This window comes from Pezoporus flaviventris, unplaced genomic scaffold (genome assembly GCF_033815535.1).
Source record: "Pezoporus flaviventris isolate CSIRO_AGI_PZ_B2104156 unplaced genomic scaffold, CSIRO_AGI_Pfla_v1 ptg000011l, whole genome shotgun sequence".
In the NCBI taxonomy this organism is placed as follows: domain Eukaryota; kingdom Metazoa; phylum Chordata; class Aves; order Psittaciformes; family Psittacidae; genus Pezoporus; species Pezoporus flaviventris.
Window position 1 is genome coordinate 2311746 of NW_026892559.1, and position 23641 is coordinate 2335386.

The 23641-nt window shown below is 42.6% G+C and overlaps 1 protein-coding gene across 6 annotated transcripts in view; it reads right to left on the reverse strand.

Moving 5' to 3' along the window:
- Nucleotides 1-10868, reverse strand: part of TNRC6B (trinucleotide repeat containing adaptor 6B) — a 135876-nt gene extending 125008 nt beyond the window's left edge. For 4 of the 6 annotated variants that reach the window (XM_061450763.1, XM_061450755.1, XM_061450760.1 and 1 more), the window contains exon 1: nucleotides 10224-10455. The gene's annotated coding sequence lies outside the window, so the exon portion shown is untranslated. Of the gene's footprint in view, nucleotides 1-10223; nucleotides 10456-10721 lie in introns of those variants that run through there. The other 2 variants (XM_061450774.1, XM_061450757.1) reach the window with 2 other exon arrangements.
- Between the last annotated feature and the right edge of the window lie 12773 nt (nucleotides 10869-23641).

The following is a 23641-nucleotide window of genomic DNA, read 5'->3' on the forward strand; positions in this document are numbered from 1 at the left end:
TGGCACTGAACAGTCATGATTTACTAAAAAAAAAATAAATTAAAAATTCTCGACGACAATCCAGGTGTCACTGCAGTAGTCTTTCTCCACTTATCAGAAAGAAGAGGGAAATGTAACTTGTAATCAATTAGAAAGAATTCCCTATGAGGAAAAGAGATGCTACTGGTACTTGAGAGGGATTTACAATCTCTTTCTTTCACATTGTTTAGAACAATTTCTTTGCATTATGTAGGTGGAAGGAAATCCAGGAAAGATTAGCACTTCAAGGAAAGACTAAAGATATGACCCTACTAAACAAAGCAGCTGGGAGGAATGGGAGAAGGCAGAAATCTTCAGCCTTTTATCAAAAAAATAAATCCAGAGAACAGCATTTAGCAATGGTGACTAAGTACCCCACAAAATCACCGAGTTCTAAACAGGATGCGGGTTAAAATGTCCATTATGTTTAATTCTGTGTTGGCTGCACAGCTTACACTTTGTTCAATACTAACTTCTCTGCACTGATGTTTTCTGTACTATATGGAAAATAGTTCAGCTGTTAATGTAGATATGACACAGCCACTTTCAACGACAAGATAAATACATGTAACTTGGAACAGATACCACGCACACTAGTGTGTACTGGTCTTCTAAGGGAACATGAGACTAGGCAGATTACACAGGAGTTGTCATTAACCTATATGTACAAAACACAAGCCCCACTTCATAGCACTTAAGTCTTTTCACATCAACAGCCCAAATAAATGAGCAAACCACAACCTAGCAGTATTTAACTCATGTCTATATAATCTTTTAAAAAAGCAAAAATTTTATTCACTTGATCACCTGGCTACCGGATCATGTTTCAGAAGCAGGAGAAGGAAAGGCAGCCCAGGACTGAACAAAAATGGTCCTAAATCAGACTTTATATTTAGAAAATCCAGTTTCAAGCTTTTAAATCTTAAGGCAGCCTTGAAACATGAGCTGAAGACAGAATATTGCATCGACACCTTCCCAGTGTTCCAAAACATTTACATAAACAACATTTAAGGTGTTAAATCCTCCTCCTCTTACTAAGTGAAAAATAAATTGAAAAGTTTATTTTAAAAAAATATTTTGCTTACACCTTTTTGCTACTTTCTAATGCAAAAAGCACAAAAAAGCACACAAAAAAAAAAAATCACTTCTTTCCTGCTCATACTGATTTTGCTAAAGAACCTGTTAAAGGCTACAGTAAACATAAAAGGTATTTGTCTCTACCTTACCTCAGCAGCCTACTGTACACTACACATCACTTTTCAGTTGTAATCAAGGTTATATCTCAACAGTATAATCAGCCCAAAGCTGCCAACTGGTTCAGTTTGCCGAAGTTCTTTGTGCTTTCTCTCACCCTATCTTTTCAGTGTGGCTCAAGCATATACACATATTTACATATGTGTACATACATACGTATATGTAATAAACATCCTCAGCACTATTTCTACTTTTTCTCTTCAAGTCCTTCAACACTACCACAACGTTTCTGGAAACTACTGAAACTGAAGTTGTTGGGAATACCATTTTCTTAGGTGGCAACAGTGTCCTCTTGACAGTCAGTAGCAGTATAAGAGCTTTTTCAGGCACCAAAAAAAGGGGCTATTTCACCCTGCTAATACTGCTTCTACGTGATAATGGTAGCAATGCTTGGAATCCTAATGGCACAGAAGCAGTTATTGCCATGAGTATTAAAACTATCATGTAATTTAATGGTACCGCAGTGGCAAAAAAAAGGAGATGCAATCAACATGCTCGCAGTGCCAGCAATCCATGTATACTACCTAGCATTCCCGAAGATTCAGCACTGTTGGAGCAACAGTACAGTAGGGGCAAGCCTTTGCTTCAGGGCATTTGCAAAATCACAGAAAGGCTTCAGAGTACAGAGGACCTGAGTTTTTTGGAGGAGAGGTGAAGAGGAGACTAGACCAGAGACTTTAAACATTTTTGTCCACCTTAAGCAAAATGTTATTGCAAGAAAGAAGCCTACGTCTCAACAGCTCAACTTTAAACCTGAAAGCTATAAATAACTCCTTTACTGCTTATAATCCCAACAGTCATCCCATCAGACTGTTCATACCATAAGACAATTTAGGATCTAAGGTTTTCCTTTTGAGCCACAAGTAACAGCCACCAAGTCCTATATAACAGTATGTTTATCAAACTCAGCAGTAGTAACTAAATTAAAACTGATAAGGTAGTAAGCAGCCATGTGCACAGGAAAGGGGGAAGGGTGCTTTATCCACTAGCACATTTAAATGGCAACTTCAGCAGTTAAAGACAGCACTACTAAAAATCATTCAAACGCATCACAAGATTGGAAGATACTGTACATTTCAAACTCTTCAGTTCTTACTATCTTCCTCTATTACAGGAAGATAGCTAAAGTATCCTTTTATTAACCTATCCTTTTGTTTTGTTACCTTTTACGGTAAGAGCTACATTGTTAGGAACTTCACACCAGTGCGGCAATACTGGTGGTCCTTCAGCAGCTGGGACACTCAGATACCTGTACCCCGCAGCTCTGGATCTCAGCACTACTTCTGGTAATGTAACACAGCTTTGTGTAGACCTTTATAGCCAGACCAAGCCAAGACAGAGCCAGGAGGAAGGCCAAGGGGAGATTGAGAATTAAGTTTAAATCGCATCTTGCTCTTCTTATTATTTTTTTCTTTTTACTTCTCTCTTTGCTAGTTTACACCTAAAGCTTTTCATATGAATGTTCTGCATTTATTGCATTTCTAATAATTAAAAACTGAGGTTTTTGTTCTATACAAAACATTTTGACTTCCTACTAACATGATTATATACACAGAGAAGTCCAAGATCTTAACACGACTACTGTCAAAGAAAACAAATACTGAGTTAAGGAAATCATTCTAAACTATAATTGCAAACACTAACTTTCAACATAACCAGCTGCCAAGTTCAGCCTCATCAATATTTATAGCTTGCCATCAGTCTGAATTGTACTTTTCAGCTATTCAGGCACCTAAGAACAGGAATTTTCAAAAATCCGCTTTAAATTCAAACAATATTTTTTTTTTAATCTTCTTCAAAGAAACAAGACAATACACTCATTTTTTAATGACCAGATTACTTCTTTATTTATTGTAACACACAAAAAAAGTTATTAACAATACAATCCTAGTCTTCAACACTACAGTCTCAGATAAACATGCTCAGTTAGAACTACCAACTGTAGAACTACTTGCAAGAAGAGGTCTGGACCTGCTTAAGTATGGGTGATGTCAGAGCCATAAATCCTCAGTCTTTGGGGTTTGGCACAAAACAGTTCTTCAACATTCACAATCATAATTTCCTCTGAAAGTGGCATTTAAAAGACAGGTAGCCAATCTTTAATACTTCCACCAAAAATATACAAGCCTGCTTTTGACAACTGATTTTCATAGTTAAGCTCTCCCACTGTATCTAAAAACCTAACTCTTAAGGTTTTGGAATCATTTTCATATGTTAGGTCAATCTGAAAACGTAGCAATTGAAAGTCTGAGTCATCTTTTGAGTTAAAACTTCATACAACTTTTAGTTTAGCTACATACCCAGCTGAAGCAGGGGCAAGGTAAGCTAGCATACACTATTCATACACAAGGCAGTACCAGTTTATCTAGTTACCTGAACTGGTGAAAGTAACATTATCCAGCATTGGATAAGTACAGGGTTAGAGCTAAAGACAGAACAGACGGATTATGTCACTATATTCTTGCCCTGAGGCCACCACTCTGCTACGCTGTCAGAAGTGTTTTTCATTGCTTATTAGCCAATGTTGAAAGTATTTGATCCAGTGGGACTACTACCTTTTTCCCCCCTGAGACACTTCTCCCCAAGCTGATTTACTTTTCAATCCACAGGGAGTCTTTCATAATCTGAATCCATTTTCTGCACTATACAAATTGCCAAGGACAAGGAAAAGAAAGTTGGCCTTTGAATATGAAAGAATTGGAGGAGTCAATTACCAACAAGAGAATTATTATCAGCCAGTTTCAGTTGCTTCTCCGCTTACTCTAAAAATTAAACAGGCCAAGCAAAGAAAGTTATAGGCAGCTAATTTACCGCAACTACATAGCTTACAAAGTGAGTGAAAAAGTCTTGCTATGCAGTAAAATACATTTTCTCCCCTTCCTACCTCTCAGAAGAGTGCCATTAGAAACATAAAGGTAACAGAAACATTGAAAAACAACTAAAATTTGCATGTTCTTCATACTGTCACCACACCAGTCATAGAAAACAGATGAGCAGATCTTGGAGCATCCAAATATTTATCCAAACAAAAACCCACCACTATATTATTATATATAAATCCATCAACTTAACCTTTATTAACTTATTTTGTTTTGAAGGGCTAGGAAATGCATGAGCTGTGCCTGTAGAAAATCACCACAAAAGAGACATCAATATGAGGGGCAGAGGAACACCAGTATAAAGACAGTATCCATCTTTTCAAACTTCCCAATGGAGAACATTCTCCAAAATACTAAATATTGATGGTGGTCGGTTTTGGGGTTTTTTTTTTTGCAATGTCTATGAAAAACTCTGTATCTTGATGAACAGTCCCAAACAAGCACTGTGGCTTGATTCTTTTTCATTCTTGTTTTCATCAAAACAAAGAATCATCTGCATTTTGAATTGCAAAAATAGACATCTGGTACAATACAATTAAAAACCAGCAAGGCAGAATCTGAGCTATTTGACAAACAGAAGAAGTTATAAAGTTTATTCGAAACAAATTCTTCTCAGAACTCAAATGCATACAGAAGGTTATGAATTTAAATTACAATGGCTGTAATAGTAAAACTTCCTGTAAGGACAAATGTTTATGCCAAAGTGCTCTTTTTTAAGCTGCTTACTTAGAAGCAAGTTAAGTTGAACTTAAAAAAAAAAAAAAGCAGCAGAACAAAAAACCCAAACAAACCTCAGCCATTTGCAAGTGCTTCACCGGTTTAGTGAAGAAAGTGAATGTACAGGCGATTTAACCTTCTACAAAATCTGACTTCTAGAAAAACTTTTAAATCACGAAGTTATACTACTGATATATAAAAAAAGCAGATACAACTGTTCTCTGCAGTGAGAAAACAAAACGTACTCTAACGCATTTCAGCTGTTTTCAGAAAGAGTCATCAGATTATTTCTAAAGATCAAAAAAAAGGACCAGGAGAAAAGTAATAAGTTTTCAAACATACAAGTGAAGAGCTGGACAACCTGTGTGTCTTCAGCCACACACAGCCCATAAGACATCCAAGTTTGTAACTAGACCTGACACAGGACTGCTGAGCAATTTGTATAACTTGGCTGTAAGCAGCAGCAAGACAAGAGGTCCTACTCCTATTCACGTTGGTGGATCACTGTAGGACCAAAGCATGTTTAGTCTACAGTAGATCGCCAAGTCCCCGGCGAGTTCCCCCCAAAAAATTGAATACGCTACTGAAAACCCCTTTGTCAGGTAGTTGTTCATTACAGGGCTTTTTATAATGCTGGCAAGAGCTAGGATGAAATTATAAAAAAATTAAAACATAAGTAAAAACATTAGTGACTTTTCCTTCACAACTTGTTTAGATGGCTTAGAGGACTTCCCCTCACACAGGCAACACGATATTACAGTATCACCTTTTGCCTAATCCTCTGTCAGTCTATCTAAAATTATCAACTCTTCCTTTTGCAACTTTGCTTCTTATCCTTTCATCCCCTAATTAGCTTTTCAGCCTTCAATCTTCTGCCTGACGGGGGCAAAATATACTGACTACCAGTTTATACTTTACACATTTTTTCTTACCAGTGTCCTGTATCATGCAGCATAACATATGCCTTCCAGCACCTCCTATTTCTCCTGACAAGCAGTATGTTTCTCCACAGATCTAAAAGCTAAGCTGGGTAAATGCTACTTTCAGATCCATTTTTGCCCTCTTAAACAGATACCTAAAAAATTTTGGGCTGTGCAAGTCTCAGACAACATCAGTTTTTGTCCCAGATTTTTTTCACAGAGGAACTATTGTGTTTTTTCTAATCCACAGACATTAAATCAGGAAATACATGCAAGATATCTGATTTCAGAACTACTAAAGTTGGCAAGGCCTAGAAATGCAATCCGTACTGACTAGCTGAAACTAGAAAAGGTCATCTCCATAGCTCACTAAATGGTAAACATGAAGAATATCCAAACTCCGACCACAAGCCTTACACTGGTGAAAACTTTAAAACCTCAGAACATTTCCCTACAACATGATGCAAACCATAATAAGAGCAAAACCACTCTCTCCTTTTGCTGCTATAAGGCAGCAAAGGAAAAAATTATTTAACATACTCACTGCCTGCTGCTCTAACAGAGAAAAATAAACTAAATGCACCAAGTCTTTGCAGCAAAGCTGCTTACTTCCCTGAAGGAAAAAAAAAAACGCAATGCAAAGAAGGTATGAACAGTAAAGCAGAGAAATGTAAGGAAGTAGGAGAGTTTTCCTATTTGCCAAAAGAAGCAAGGAACAGCAATCAGAATATCCTCATTACTATTACCCTTGTCACCTCACAAGCACAAATACCAACAGGCAACTACTTGTCTGACAGTGACAGCTGCCTCAAGTACCAAAAAGTGTCCCTATTTTTATTAGCAAATAGTAGCAGAAAGTTTACTTTGGATTCACAAGAAATTAAAACCAATTCTTCAGTCCATATTCCACACGTTTGCTGAAAGAACAAGCAAACATAGCACATATATTTTGTCTGAAAAGGGAGAAAGACATTAAATGTTAAGCTAAGGAAGACTATCTGCAAGAATTTATGTCTAATTCTACCACATCTAGTCAAGCACTTAGAAATATGTTACTAACTGCTCAACATCTCTAAGCTCTTGTTATTAGAACATGACATTAGATTGACATTTTCTTGCTATTCTTTGCCTAAGATAGTATAACATTTCACAAGTAAAATTTCTGAAACTGCAACAAACGCATCATTAAAAGCAAGTCCAGAGATAATTCAGGCCAATATATTTTTATAAGCATCAAGGCAGCAAAAATCTTGTCAGCTAAAAGAAAATCACTGGTATATATTTGCTAATATGAGGTACTTCCCCCTTCTCTCCATGCTAAATATACTTAATTGGTCCTATGAAAGCAAACAATCCCAGTTCTTCACAATGACACATTTGCTGATCCAGAAATTACACACAAAAAAGGGCTGAGTGAAAAATAAAATCTAATAATAAGGAGCTGAATAGCTGTACACTGTGAGATGCACTGTAAATAGAGGTACTGCAGCATTTGTAAATCTTCAGTATAGACAGAATTTATAAATCTAATAGCAGCACTAGAGAGCAATTACTGAGGAAAGCCATTGCAAAGAAGCTGGAAAATGACTGTTCATTGTTGTTATTACTATTACTGCACAAACCAGAAAATATCTATATATAAAAAATATTCTGAGAAAATAAACACGATAATGGCAATAAGTGACTATGGCAAGAGACTTTGCACCCAAGCATTCTGCAGAAAATGGAGAATGAAGTAACTGAACCATTAAGTGGACTATTAATAAACTCACTCAAGTCAATAACTAAGCTCCTTATACTTCTTCCATGATCTCCAGTTCATACTGCTTAATTATAAATCCAATCTCTGTGAGCAGAAAGACACTAGTTTTACTGGAGGAAAAAAAAAACAAACCACCACTCAAAACCATAAAAGAACAAACCCATTTGAACATATTTTCAAATTACTTATTCTGTAGTTCAATTCTTTCTGTCATTCTGGATGCAGCTATTCATCCCATTGCTCTAGACGGATATCTCTATATATGAAGTATATTATGCATTACTTCTGCAAAACATATTTATTTCTAGTTTCCTACTTCCTATGTCAGGAGGCAGATCTAAAGTAAAACACACTACCTCAGAACTATGCAAAATTCTCTCCTAAAGCTCTCTCCCCTTCAAGTCATCCTCCAACTTCAAGTTTTAATGATCAAACACTCATCACCAAGCAAAGCCATGACACACATTCTACCTAAATGTTTTACTGGACTATTCAGTCACACAAACTTGGATAAATAAAGCTTTTTTTTTTGTGATTCACAGTTCCAAGATTTTTATTTCCAAACATTTGAGGTAATCATTTAAATGAAGGATTAGATTTCCAGCTAAATTAGCAGCTATAGAGCTGCTAGGCTGTCTAACAAAGACACAATGACTGTTTTATGAAGTTTTGGGGGTTTTTCCAGGACTTTCACATTACACAGTTGAAGTGATTCCCTTTACTAAGCATCCAAGTAACAACATTATGAGAAAACAGAAACCAAGACCAAGTTCACTAATGAAGGATGCCCATTAGAATTTTACCAATTTGCACTGAAACTTCTGAGCTAATTCTTTACGTTTGTATTGTTTTACATAAAAATGCATATTCATGAAACCCATACTCATTTACATATAGCTTACCAAGATGAAAGGAAAAGGTGTTGTGATAGCCTCACCTAGTTAATACACAGAAAGATGTGCCTACACCTTGTTGCTCCTAAAACTTCACAGCAGAAAAGCTAGCACACACTGTAGGCTCTGTTCCCCCTTCCCCAGCCCTAAGTTTTTGCAGGGGTGATTTCTTCACTGCAGAATTGATCAGTTTTACCCGCAGGTTAGTTAAACACAGTTAAAAAGTCACCCTTAACAAACCACTCCTTGAGATACACCTACATGGCTGTCCTGGCACTAACGATGGATCACATAATAAAACTTGACCTTATCCTTAAATTCAAGACCCCAGGTAATGCAGCAGATGAAATCATAGACCACCCAGCTTCTCACCAGCTGCACATGCCATCAGAGAGAGTCACCATGGGAGATGAGGGAATTGTTGAAGAACTTCAGTGGAGGCAAACTACAAAGTTAGCTGAATTTGTGCACGTATCTAATAACCCCACAAATCTAAGGTATTACCTCTGCCAACGCTAGTAGTAGAAACTAAAACCCAACTCATCTGGGTAGCAGTATTACTGAAAAATACTAAGTGAATCAGACTTTTCAAAGAAGGACCAATACAAACTCCAAAGATCTACCTACTTCTTTCTCAGGAAGATTCCGAGTTTTTGAAGGGGATGAAAACGCAACATTGAAATCTAGCAAATCATGATTAAATGTAATACTATGGATTGCAAGAAAAGAGAGTTAATTTTATGGAGATATCTCAACAAATATTCTTCATGATAGTGAAATGTTAAACATGAGGAAACGAAGTACTGTTTACAGTAGCCAGCAAGTCTGTTTTGGCTAGGAAAACACTTTGTTGAAACTTGGTTTTATTCAACAAGCCTCAGTTGTACCCTGTAGTAGATACTCCTACATGCATTTTCACGCAGCAAGATTTGAGCTTGTGAGATACCATGCTACAAGCAGTGTTACCCACAACCGGTGAAGTGTCTCCACAAACACTCGCTCATTTTGCTACAAACAGCTGGGGAAACTTTTTTTTTTCCTATCCCCTTGCCTGGGACACACCTCTGAGCCTGGTCACTCCTCCCTCCCATCCCCATACACGCATTTTAACTAGCAACATATCCAGCGCTGTTTGTAGCGGCATCAACGTAACCTCAGCATTGTCCCCACGTCACACCAAAGCACTTTTCAACCCCAGCCGCAAAAAGGCTTCTCACAGCCCTTCCGCCGTTGTACGTTTTGCCCGTTCTGGGCGAGCAGCCGTACGGGCGTCTCTTCCCGGGGCTCGGCAGCCAGCCGAGCGCACGGCGCTGCGCACCACGGCTCCGGGGAGCGGCCTTGGGGTCGCCCAGGCGTCCCGACGGGGCCCTGTCGGGAAAACCTGAGGGGGGTACACCTTCGGTGGCGGGGAGGGGCGGTGCGAGCCCTGCTCTGCCCCGGGACAAGCGCTCGCCGCGGTGGGGATGGGAAGCGAGCAGCAGCCCCGGCGTCGCTGGGGTAGCGCCCCTCGGGGCCCCTCCCGCCGGCCCGGCCTCTCCTTTCCTCCCTCCCGCCCCCCGTAGCGGTGCAGCTCGGGGGGTGGGGTAGGGGCGTGCGCGCCCTGCGCCAAAGACCCCCTCAGAGGCGGCGGGAGGGTCCTGAGGGCGGGAAGGGCGCTGAGGGAGAGAGAGAGAGAAGGAGAGAGGGAGGGAAGGAGAGAGGGAGGGAAGGAGGGAGTGAGGCTCGCGGCCCGCTCGGGGAGAGAGGGAGGGGGAATGAGGGGAGCTTGTCCTGTACTCACCGCTGAGGCGCCGCCGCGGTACGCTTGAGCCCCCTTCTTCTCAGTGCCGTGGCGGCCCGGCCCGGCCGACCGGGAAACACGAACCCGGGAAACAAGCACGAAGAAGCAGCGTGAAGCGCCCTCCCCTCCCCCCTTCCGAAACACACGGGGGGGGAGGAAAAAAAAAAAAAAAAAAGAAAAAAAAAAACTAAAAGAAAAAAAAAAACTTTCCTCGCCGCCGTCTCCCTCCCCCGAGCAGCACGAACCCAAACACACCGAGACACGCCTCCGCACCGCCCCGCGCACCGCCCATTGGACTGCGCCCCTCCGACCCTCGCGCTGATTGGCTGTCCAACCTGCTCGTCTTTGCCCTCCGCTCCCCTTTCCGCCCCCTACACGCTGCCCATTGGGAAGAGCCTACGGGATCTCTCCGCCCATTAGCAGCAGCCCACGTCAATCACACCGGAGCACCCGCCTTCCAGCGGTTCTGATTGGGCGGCCGCGTCACTACACCCTCACCGATTGGCTGCACTCGGTGACTGTCATCGGTTAACGTTGCCCCCTTCTGAACCCTCACTGGCTCCCACCCCTTCTTCCTTTCTGCCAGTTGTCTGCGAGATTTGCCCCTTAAATGGGGCACCCCGGCGCCCGCCCCTATTTGCCCCGCCCTTCAGCGTTACGGATTGGGCTGCAGGTTGCACCCTCGGAAGCCATTGGATAGGGGATTTGCCCGTTACACCATAACAGCACCAAGACCCGCCCACCGAGCGCCTCTCCTTGAGGCCCTCCTCAGCCGCGGCGGGAGGGGAGGCTCCGTCAGTGTGCCAACTTCGTTTAGCCGGCCCTGAGGGCGGGGCTCTGAGATAGGCACTCGGGATAACGAGGACGGCAGCGGCTATTGCCGCTCAACGGCGCCAGACACCGCCGCAGCGGAACGGCAGTAACGCCACACTCCCGACCGTCCCCAACGACATTTTCACAATGCTCCGCCCCTCCCTTCACAGGCGCTCCTGCCCTCAAGCAACTATTGGACAGGGGAGGTGTCAGTCATGCGGCTGGCGAGGCCATTGGCGGGAGGTGGACGCCTCCACAGCCAACTGGCAACCGCCCCCGATGTCACCCGCTGGATGACACAGCTAATCGTAGGCGGAGGGGAGGAGGGGTGGCCGCGCGGGGGAGGAGGAGGAGAAGGAGGAGGAGGAGGAGGTGGTGCCGGTGCCTTTGATTGTCTGGTTTCACTGTCAATCTCCCTGCAACGCGAAGGCGAGGCAGGGCCATACTGCATGCCAGCCGGGCCCCACGTGGCCCGTGCAGTTGCGCACGTGATGGGGGCCCGCGAGGCGCCGCAGCGGCCGGGGAGACGGAGGTGGGGGGGGGGGGAGAGCTCTAAGTCAAAACGCATCATGGCGGCGGCAGGCTCGACCCCTCGCTTTGCTGTATGGGGCGCCGTCTGTGTCCCCACAGGGACGTAAGGGAACGCAGCGATGTGGAGGCTTTTGGTTCACCTCCTGGCGGCCTTCACAGAATGGTTTGGGTTGGAAGGATGATCTTTGAAGGTAAAGGTCATACAGTCCACCCCCCCTGCAATGAGCAGGGACATCTGAATAAACTAGTTTGAACTAGACCAGATTGCCCAGAGCCACATCCAGCCTGGCCTTGAATATCTCCAGGGATGGTGCATCCACCACCTATTTGGGCACCCTGTGCCAGTGTTTTAACACTGTAAAAGATCTTTTCCTCACATCCATACTGAATCTCCTAGTTTAAAACCATCACCCCTTATCCTATCGCAACAGGCCCTGCAAAATAGTCCTTCCCGGTCTTTCTCACAGCCCCTTTGAAGTACTGAAAGGCTGCAATCCCTGCTCCCTCAGGGCTTGCCATTGCTGAGCAGGCAGGCCCCCAGGCCTCAGGCCAGCCTAGGGGTGGCCAGTGATCCGGGCTGGGCTGATTATGCAGCCAGCACGGGCTCTACATGTCCTGGGTGGAGTTGGGGGTTCATTAGAGCTGAGAGAAGCTTGGCTGTCAGCTCCCACGATGTGGTGTTTTGTCCTTCATGCTCTGACAGCCAGCTGTGTTTTCCTTTGGAATAAGGGCTGATGCTTTGCGGGCTGTGGTGTTCCGGGTAGTTTGGTCTGGAATATCAACAGTCTCTTCATTATGTAGGCTCTCTGGGCTGAAAATGACTTAAAATTTTCAGATGGAAGCTGTGAATTTTGCAGTGACTACAGTATCATTCATAAACGTAACTGTTAAAAATAAACACTGATCATCAGTTTCTATGGAGTGGGCTGAGCCAGAAACAGGGCTGCAGGGATATGGCAGTGGGAGGGTGAGGTGGGGGCTGGTCTGGGGACACTTACTTACCTGGGAATCATAGAACAGCTTGGGTTGGAAGGCCATCTAGTCCAACCCCCTGCAATGAACAGGGACATCATCAACTAGATCAGGTTGCCCAGAGGCACATCCAGCCTGGCGTTGAATGTCTCTAGGGATGGCACATCTACCACCTCTCTGGTCAACCTGTGCCTGTATTTTACCACCCTTGCTGTAAAGAGGTATACTGGGAGGTGATGTGAAGCCAGGGGTGAGGTGCAGGAGTGTTAGCCTGGGGCTGGAAAGTTCTGGAGAGCAGGCATGGGGCAAAGCTGCCGGATCTCAGAAAGGGTAGAAAATGGAAGATGCAAAAATGGAATATGTATAAGCAGGGCCCACATGAGACAAAGAAGGGTTTAGTATTAGCAGAGCAGAAGAGCATGGCCAGAGGAGCGTGGAAGTCTGAAATAGGGAGCGAAAGCACCAAGAGTATGTGGAGGTTACACTAGGAGGAGACAGAGGGTTGCTGTACCAAATTTTATGCTTATTCTCCTTATTCTCTGGTATTTTTGAAGACTACTGTTGTCTTAATGGCTGTCACTTCCTGACCTCACTCAGGGCTGCATGCCAGTGCAATGTTTTCATTTGATCTCCTCCGGAGAATCCTGTTAGGACCTGATCAGCAGAATAGCGGGGCAGCTGAAAATACTGTTTTGGTGCCAAAGAGAAAACTATAGAGATGTGATGTGCCTGTCATATTGGTGAACAGGTCTATGGGTGTTCAGTGAAAACATGATCTGTCTTGGAAGAGCCATAGAGCTCTTCACAGGTTAGTCATCACCAGGAGGGACAGCTGTCAGCAGAGCAAAACAATGTGTGTTGCTGGCAGGGACAGCAGGCAAGATCCACGTGAACCCAGGCTACACAAGTCAGTAAAGAGCAGTGAATCGTTTGATGGCTTCCCCATTCAGCAATAGTAATTGATTTTTGCATTGATTGGGGGGGGGGGGGAAGAGCCCTCTTAATATGAATAAGACTTTATACCAGGTATATACATCCTTGTTGCTGTAGTGCTTTAAGGAATGCAAATGTGTAAATCAATATGAAATAGTAGTATAAACTGGGGATGCAACTGACTTCTGATCCTCATTTTTTATTAACTGAGGAGGAACTATCTATATCCTGTCTATATTCATGTGTATTTTTCTTCTTGTAAGCAGAAATCACTAATATACTGAGAGTACAGATTGCATGCACTGTGAGAGGACACATTCAAAATGCTGATGTTGTCTTTGTTATAAGTCAAAAATTATTTTTCCTTTTTAGATTTCCTTTCCCCCTACTGGTGCTCTTTCGCAGATTCATCTGTCTTGCTCAGGGTTTGATGCACTTGTGGCAGGACATGGAAGGCAACGTGAAGCAGTGTGATTTATTTAGGATAAGCCGAGGAAACCAGACATTTTCATTACAGAGGAGCAAAAATACCAGGCTTCATCATCCCTGTAGTTTCACACAGCAGAACAAATTTGACCTGTAGGAAGCAAGCAGATTTTGTTGGTTTGTCTGAAATTATAATGGATGACACAGAAGTTCCCACCCGGGGTCACCTGTGGGTTTGGGGAGGATCCCAGGCTAGTTCCTGGCTCTCACAAAGTCCAAACTTTTATGAATAAAATAGTTCTTCCTCTTTTTTTCATACTTCCCGCATTGCCACTTCTTTCCAAATGTGTGAAATTGCATTTCTTCATCCACTGGATGTCAGTGTTACACTACCACTGGGGTGCATTTCCAGGTGCTGGGAAAGGTTGGCTTCTTTGGGGTGAGGACTTTTGGAAGATTTTTCCTCTGCGGTGGAGAAGTGATGTGAAAGACCATTGAAGCTCGGGGGAACATACACTGCAGTATGAATGTGCTCCTTTTGGCTTCAGCAGAAGCAGGCTGGGACCCTGCCTGCAAACGTCTTGAAGGATCAAACCTTACAGGGAGTGCAGCCTGAGAGACAGACACACTTCAGCGTTGGGGTCAATTCCACAACCTTTGGACTATTCCAATCTCACCTCCTTGTGCTGTGAAAATACATTGCCTCTTCGTTTCTAAAATTAAGTATACCTGTGGTAACAGAGAGACAAAACTGCACCTGGCAGGGATACATAGTATGGGAAAAGACTGTGTGCATCGACTTCTCTAAACAAGGAGTGTATCCAGCTGGGACATTTCTGAAAGCTGGAATGAGAGGGGACAAAACACCATAGAATTGCTTTCAGAGTTCACTACAGTGAACTTCAAATATCAAAGCAGCAGCTTTAGGTACTGCTTTGATATTCATAGTTGAAAGGGGATTTAGATCTGATACTGGTTTATTATTTCCAACAGTCAGTGCTGTAACATCTTTTTTTTATAGGCTTGTTAGGCTTTTTGAATTAATGTAGCTCAGTGAACTCTGGATAGTTCATTGAGGTACCTGGACACTAAAAGCTACTAATACTGAAAACCAGCCTTTTCAGTGTTTACTGATACTGAAAAAAGGCTAACCCTGTCTTTTTTCTGCTTCAGGGTTTTTCAAAACAGCTACTTCAGCTGCTTTAAGCAGCAGCTATCTACTGGGCACAGAAAGTAACTGGGTAGTTACCCGCATTGCCATTAAGATGGTTACTTCTTGGAAAGCCACAGTAAAATGTATGCTGATGCTCTTTATGTGCATTATGTTTAAATGCTCTGGCATGAAATGTGCTGTTTAGCATAGAGTATAAAGCTGTACTTTATCTGTGACTAAATGCAGACAGCACTGGAAAAGATGGCCGTTGTTAAAAAGATGATTTGTACAAAAGTAACAGAAGAATTGATGTTCTCTTGTTATATATAAAGACAGGCTGATTGGATTATTCTCTTGCTTATTTCTGTCCCCTGAAAGCTGTCTTTTTATCTGTCCTTTTCCTAGAAGACTTCAGTACGTTTCAGCAGACATGACATCAAATACCAAAGGAATAAATCATGAATATTTGGAAACATTTTGATACTGTTTAGCCTACCAATTATTCTTATTTAAAAGTACTTATCCTAATAACTGCTTTCAGGAACGATATCTGCTAAGGATTCAGCATTACCCATTCCTTCAACTGAGTGCTGAGAAGATTTCTCAACGATTCTCCTGCATCCTTTACACAGCTTTTCAGGGAACAAGCAAGAGAGAGGGGCAGGAATACTTCATATGCCTGGGAGTTGTAAAAATGGGGATAGGAAAAAAGGATTTGTATTTAAAAAAAGAGAAGAGGAACAGATTTCAACCCAATTTTTTCTTTCTAGGTCACCTATAACAGCAGAGAACAAACAGAAAAGAGCAATTTAAGGAAAAAAGTAAAAAAAAAACCAAAAAACCCAAAAAACTAGAATCTAATGAAATAGCATGAAAAAATTAGGGAGATAAATGTAAAATGTAATTTTCAAACGTGTAGGTTGGTCAGGTGCTTAGTGCTAGCATTCCTGCTTTTTTTTAAAAGTAAAGTATTTTTAATGACAGCTGGTGTTCAGGATCTGAGCTTTATGCCCCAGACAGACATATCCACATCTATAACTGTTCTTAATATAATAAGCTTATTTTGACATAACCTACTTTTATGTGTCATACCCAGGAAAGACATGCAGTTGCAATAGAAACAAGAGCAGTTTATGCATGTCTTGGGCAAAGTGCTTAGCAGAAGTTTCAGTTTGTTGTGCTGTGATGCTCACATAATACTGTTGGAAGGAAGAGGGGAGAAGAGATGGTTGTCAGCCCACAGCTGAAGGGAAGAAATTACTAATATGATGGCAGTGATTTTAAATGGAGAACAATTTATAATAGTACTTTGTTTTTTTTTTCCTGGAGGCAAAATTAAAACAATGCTTCATTAACATTTCTTGAAGCTATTTTAAATATTGCCATTTTCAGAAAACAATGTTAACATGTGGGTTTTTTTAATGGAAAAAGTGCAATTAGGAAAAATGCTTTGAATGGTATGGTATTTTTTACCCAAACAATCTTTTTTTTTCCTCTTCATTTGTTTCACTCTGTCGGCAGAGGAAGACGCCTGCATTCTGTTTTCAGTGCTGAAAGTGAACCAGCATGCACACAGGAATTATTAGCTAGGACTGGAGCAGTTCTGCTGAGGGTAGAGGTCATGGAGCTCTTCAGACAAGATTTTATTTACCTTTTAACCTCCCCACTGAACAACTGGGTTAGAGCTATGATACTCCATATCAATAGCAGCCTGTGCAAAACTGTTTGGAGTCACCTTTAGCTGAACCTAAACGAAAACTGAAGTGTAGCTATGTGAAAGCAATTACAGTATTTTATTGTCACAGGTCCACCTTCATCATCAAGACAGCTTAGAATTTTACAGCTAGACATAGGGTAACCGCTACAGGCGCTTCCTCCATTTTCCAAGGTTTAGATCTATGCCAGAGTTTTTATTTGTCCCAGGTTAGCCAGTTTCATGGTCAATGCTCATTTATGTACTGATTTATGTCACCCAGCCCCATCAAAATGGAAGAATCAAGTTTGGAAGAAAGCAGAGGGCTGGACATAACCTGCCAGCTCCTTCCCTGTGCCCCAGGAGCTATGGGTGTATATATGCCCCTACACTTGCAAGAAGGGAATAAGGAACCTACATCTCATAATATCACAAGTGGATAATCAATAGTGGGGAAAGCTCCTGCCTGTCCTATCCCAAACTCTTATTAGGACAGCAAGAGCATACAAATATTTTTTTTTCATTATTATTTTCTGGGAGTTGTATAGTAATTTAGGATGGCAGTTTACCAAGACTTTGCTGTGGTTCTAATTAATTGGGTATGCTGTTTAATTTTTTAACTCAAGCTCTTTCCTCATATTCAAAAGGGCTCCCATTCTCCTTTATTATTAATGAGATCAAAGCAAGCTGGATAGTCTGTGGAAGTGAGGCTGTCCATAGCAAAAAGCACAGCGCTTGTCAGCAGGACTGAAAGCAATACCACCAGCACAGTGCTGTCCTTCTTTGGTCTGGTGAGCTGGAGACAGACAGTGAGCAGGACTATCACTCTGCAAGGAAAACCTGTGATAAATCAAGGAGTGGGGCCTGGAGAGCAGGGGAAAATGGAAGAGTTACTGTAGGATTGTATGGTGGAGTGTGCAGAATGCTGGACAGAAAACGTGGGGAGAGGGAACCAGTTTCTTTTTCTAGGGTGTGGGAAACTGTGCCTCCTTCAGGCGGGCCAGGTGAAAAAGAAAAACACACAAAGGTTGCTGTCAGTTTTGATTAGGGATTTAAAGCTTCAATTTGACTGATTGAACTCCCACACTTTAGATGATGCTTATATTATTCCCCCTTCACAGGCTTCCTTTTCTTCTGAAAATTTCCTAACTGGTGTTTGATGGGGAAACATGAGTTACATTTCTTTATTAAAAAGAAAATCCAAACCCCAAACCAAACAAAAAGCAAAAAAAAAAAACCCATCCCCGAGTGTTTACCTGGACTGTTAACTGACTGCTGTAGCTGAATCCAGGACACTGGGACTTGCAAAAGGGCTGGAGTCAGTCATGCCAGGATGCAAAGACAGAAAGAGTTAACTAAAGAAGGAAGCATCTTAAGAAAGATGGAGGAGAAAACAAGCATAAAATTGTGATAGATAAAAAAAATACAGAAAAAAAAAAAGCCATTGAAAATCTCAATACAAAGCAGAATGAGAATGGTGGTGGGAAAAATGTGGGGAAGATACTATGTGCCAGGGAGTGGGAAGCTATATGGGAGGTTTCTTGGATCTAGGGCTAGCATTGCTCACAAAAGGGTGTATTTTGTCCCTCACACAGAGCTCTCATCAGCTGCAGGCTTCTCCTTGCCCTTGCATCATCCCTGATCAGCTGCAGGGAGTCCCTGGCAAAGACTCATAGCTGTGTGGAGAGGTAGAAGGGAGACCAACACCACAATGGCTAGGAGCTCCAGGAGAAAGAGCTGCGCAGGAAAATGGCCAGGGTCACCTCACGTGAGGTGGGGTGAGCCCAGAGGAAGGCAGCAGCAGCAGGGTTCCCATGACTGCCTCTGGCAGCTGCAGGAACAAAGAACGGCAAAGCTGGGTGGGCCACGCTCTTTCTTCTTTACGACTCAAACCTGACTGCTTGCAAACCCCATGACTCACTCTCTGTCCCAGCTCTGCTTCTGCAATGGTTGGCAGCAAAATCAGTTCAGGCTCGTGAGTACAGCTTTCTGTGTCACCTCCTTGGTGGAAATCTGCCAGCAGCTTCCCTGTGGCTGCCACGGGATCAGCTGCTGGGAGGTTGAGGTGGGGCTGTGTGGGCAAAGAACTTAGGCTGACTCCTGGGAGCAGTCTTGGGAGGAACTGATAAACTGCACCAGGAACAGATGGAGGAAGACCCATTTGCTCAGGGGCTACAGCAGTATTTGGCCTACTGTGCCATTTTCTTTTTGCATGAGGAAGGTAAGGTAATCAAGATTCCAGTGGATTTCATCATGTGCAAATGGCCCCTCTCAAAACACCGGGTTCTCTCTCCCTCACTTGGGAGAAAGCGAGCAAAAACCCTGGGGTTTTCCTCCTAATCCTGCCCTAAATTGCTAGAGGAAAGTCAACAGTTTGCTGGGGCTTGCATTCTGTTTTGCGCTACTTTGGTTTTTTTTCCCTGAAAGAGCAAAATGTTCTTTCTTTTATGACTCTTGTTCTGGATTCAAGGAACTTGCTGAAAAGAAAGATGTTCCTTCTCAAGAGCCCTCAGCAGTACAGATCTAGTCTGTTTGCTGACACTGCATGGACCACACTTGATTTCTGCTGCTGGATTCCTTACCATCATGAATGATTTTATGGAGTCTAAACCAGCCTTTGTGTCTATTGTAACTTACGGTCCTGTTTCCACCGAGTAGTGCTAGTGCACAAAGAGCATGGCAAATACACGTTTAAGCTACTCTTCCAAGAAGTTCAAGACTAGGGCTGTGTTTAAGAAGACAAGGAGGCTGTGTTTATCAAGGGAGACCAGTTCCTTCAGAAGACCGCCTCATGCAGCAATTGCTTTTGCAGCAATATTCAATGCAAAGATCCTACAGCGTTTCCAAGGGTGTCCTTGTGTTAACAAACACTGCTGTGCATAGCTGAATTCCCACTTACTTATGGCAAGCACTACTTAGGTGGACGATTTTGAAACAAGATGGAGCCTGCCTGGAACAACACCCTCCTTTTGGCTGCAGGGTACAGCATCTGTAGTTGGCGCCTGTGCTTGTCTGTCTCTCTCTTTGTTCTGGTGAGTCTGTCTCCTTGGATGCAAAGAGGAAGCTGTTGGTCATACTGTGCTGTCAGTAACTCCAGTGTAAATCCAGCGTAAACCCTGCGTAACCCCATTGGGTGCAGGGAAATTAATCTGGATTTGCAGAAGCGTAACTAGCTCTACAGCTGAATTAGCATCTTTAAAAGCGGTTTGGAAATTGTGAGAAACCAGTAGAGACTGTTCCAACTTTTTCTTCCAGAAAACTTTTGATTTATTGAAGTGCTGCAGTCATAAATACAGAACAAAGGAAGTGAATATATTGCAGTGTCCTCATTGTGAAAGGGCAATGGCAGACGCTTTGATAAACCAGGAGACAGGTCATTCTTTCCATGCAATGCCTGAATGTCTACCTACTGTACATCTCCAAAAAGTTATTTTTTAACTTCCTTCCTATGAGATTTATTAGACTGTGAAGGAGAATCTCAAACAAGTGGTAGAATAATTTACCAAGTCCCAGAAAAGGTACGTTGGTGAATTGCCTTGCATTGTACTGAGGCAATGGACCAGACGACCTAGTGGCCTTTTCCATCTCTAATGTCTATGATTATTACAGTTATACCTCAGGACACTAAACAGAACCATTTTCTTCCTTTCAGTGCAGCAAAATGCTCCTAATGGCCATGCTAAATCAGAGCAATTGATCCTCCTGCAGATGTGTTGTGCACTTAGCAAGACGGCTAAAAATGATCCCACTTTGTTTAGATTTGCTATTTTCTGTTTCTGCAGTGCAAGTGCTCAGCACAAGGAGACTGCAAGCCAAGGGAAAGAATTTCTGGTAGGAGATTAAGGATAACTAAGGAAATGGTTGCATGACCTATAAAGAGAGGATCATAAATATTGCAACAATAAAACCAATAGCTCTTTCAAAGTTTAAATAGCTTTTCTTCTCAAACACTTGAGGTAAATGCCCTTTTCCTAAGGTTGTCTAACATCCACATCTTGAGATTTCACACTGAGTTTCACCAAATATACTGTAATTTCTCCAGGAGGCAGCTTTTTCTTTTAATTATCTTTCTTTGTGGAAGTGTCCCCTCCACAGAAGTTAGTCCCCAGCTACCTGGAAGTTCCTTATTGTTTCCTCTAGTGCTGAAGTTTCAGAAAACCCAGAGCATAATAATAATAAAATAGCTCCTGCATGTCTTGAGCACAAAACAATGCAAGAAGGGGCAAGTACAGTTCTGCCCTTTATAACCAAGCCTGCAGCACTTACACCTTTTCTTGTGTCCTAGGGGGAGCCTCAGACACAAGGGTCTTTCTACATCAACACTGAGGTATAACAGCTGTATTCTTCACAATCCCAAGAGTGCAAAACCCCAGACCTGGGCTGCTGCAGCTCTGTGGATACAGACAGCTGACATTCCTATCCCACGCACGCTGTTGGCATGCAAGACGTAACCTTTGTTTTTAATGCTTGGTGTAGGATCCAGCTCAAGTAAGCAGCCTGCTCTTTCTTGTGTGCTCAGTTTTTCTACCCACTCTCCATCCTCCCATTATACTGTATCCGGTTCAGGGGAGCCATAGGCTAATGTGTTCCACCAGCGTATCAAAAGGATGCAGATGTTGCAGAAGGGTTCTCATTCCATTGTCATTCCATGTTCTTATGTTCATTCAGGTCTTGTGTCTTAGCCTTTGGCTTGGGAATACTGCTTTGGGCACTTTTAAATAAAAGGGCACAACACCTGCCATAGTACAAAGGCTGAAGAGTCCTGATAACAGTGCTTTATCCTGCAATCAGTTGGTTCTCAGTCTGATTGCAGAAAGCAATATCCTTCCTGTAACAGCCACTCGAGTTCAGTAAATCACATTGCTGAAGAAACATGGGTGTTCACTGAGCCCACAGCAGGAATGTGCCAAATCCACCCCCAAGCCCATGCAAAATGCTGATCAGGCCACAGCCCACTGGGGAAACATACTTTTCTTGCACATTGGAAATTTGCTCCTCAGAAGCATTTTTGCTTTAAGTTAAAGTTAACTTAAGTAAAGTTTAAGTTAAAAAGGCAAAGGACCCTCTGAATACAGTCAGTACTTACAAATGGGAAGTATCCTTAACCTGACCTACCAGATCCTTCCCTATGCTGCTCTATGTATATGCATTAGTGAGCTCTCATTTTTATGTTCTAGTTTTCAGTCCTTCTATAGTAGCTACAGTCCTCATTATTCACATGCTGTAGTTTGCCTCTATGCTTTCTGCACGAATTCTTGTGGTTGTGTTTTCCTGGTTATGTGCAATTTCACACATCCAGTGTCTATGAAATCACGGCTTTCAGCACTCCCCATCATCTAGAAGCTGCTGCTTTCTACCTGAGACAAGCAGCAGAGCTGTTTTATGCCTGCACTTCTCCTATAAGTGACATATCTTAATGTTTCAGAAAAAGAAAGCAACCCCTAACAAGTCAGATGAAAAGGCAGAAGTTGATACTGCAGGCAGACAGGCTGGAAAGGGAGAGAGAAGTGGTATTAGAAACATCTTCAAAACTTGAGACATGGACACATTATGTTACCAACTTAGGATACACCAGCTACTCTGCCCTTAACTTCTTGTGCAGGCGCTTCTCAGCTGCTGTCCCCTCCTTCACTGTCTTGCTGAAAAACATGGCAAGTTTGCCCACATTGGGATGCTGAGGTGCTGTACATTATGCTGGGGTTTTCCATACCCTAACTCCCCAGTACACGTGCCCAGACTTGCAGGAAAGATCAGAAATAGGTGTTGTGCAAAGAGTTAGGTAAACATCTGCCAGCCTTGCTGCTCTTCAAAGATGGTTCCTACAGCCAACTAACTGTGCTTTTCCTAAGCCTTGCTTATTAATGAGGATTCCCGAATTTGCATTTCTTCAGCAGGCCAAGGACAGGGGACATAGGGTGTAGCGACACAAAGAGGTCATTAATTCCTGGACTGCTCCCTAATTTTGCAAAAGCACAGACAGAAGTGTCAAAAAAACAGAGAAAAATGTGGTATTGAAGTTGCAGTGAAGCAAGGGGAAGGACAAGTTTATATTACTTTCTTGGAGAGCCTCCCTAAAACAAGTGCAGAAAAAGAGGAGGTACAAAGTGACGGTGGTGCTAATAGTATAACAAAAGAGATTCAGGATCCACAGAGCACTGACCTACCCTGTGAAAAGAGCTAGGATTAGACAGACTCCTCTTAAACAAACAGTACAAATGCAATTGCTATGTGGTTTTAAACACTGAAAGAAAGGCAAAGGTTTTGTTTACTGCAAGTGCTTTTTCATGTACCTTAACGCCCAATGGTAAAATTGAGGCTGGATTTACTCTGAGACATGGTGAGGAATTTTAAAATAGGCTTTTGTATACACAAACAAAGGGAGCAGGGGAAACAAGCGCTTGGGAGTTACTTAAATGTCAAGGATTACACGGTACCAGGTGAAACCGAAATGTAGCAGAGGGACTCAGTTTCATAAATGAAATGTCAGTGCTGATAGGTACAAATTATGTAAGAAAAATGGAAAGGGAAACAGAGGTGGCACTTTGTCAGATGCATTTATAGCTGCAGCAAGATACAGTTCAGTCGGAAAGAGTGGTAGTAGAAAATGAATTAAAACTGAAGTGGACATCTGCTACAGCCTACTCCAGCAACTAGAGGGCAGGAATGAATTAGTCTCTCTTCAAGGTACTCAAAGCCACAGGACGCTGCACTTGTGGGGAATTTAGCTGCCCACACATCTTTTAACAAGCACGGCCAAACATTGACCAGAGATGTTCATGTGTTACACTGAAACCTGCTCTAATTCAGACAGTCAAGGTTCTTGACAAATAGACAAGAAAGAAACCCCAAATGCAGCAACTGTAGCTGAGGAATTAAATGCAACATCAATAAACCAAC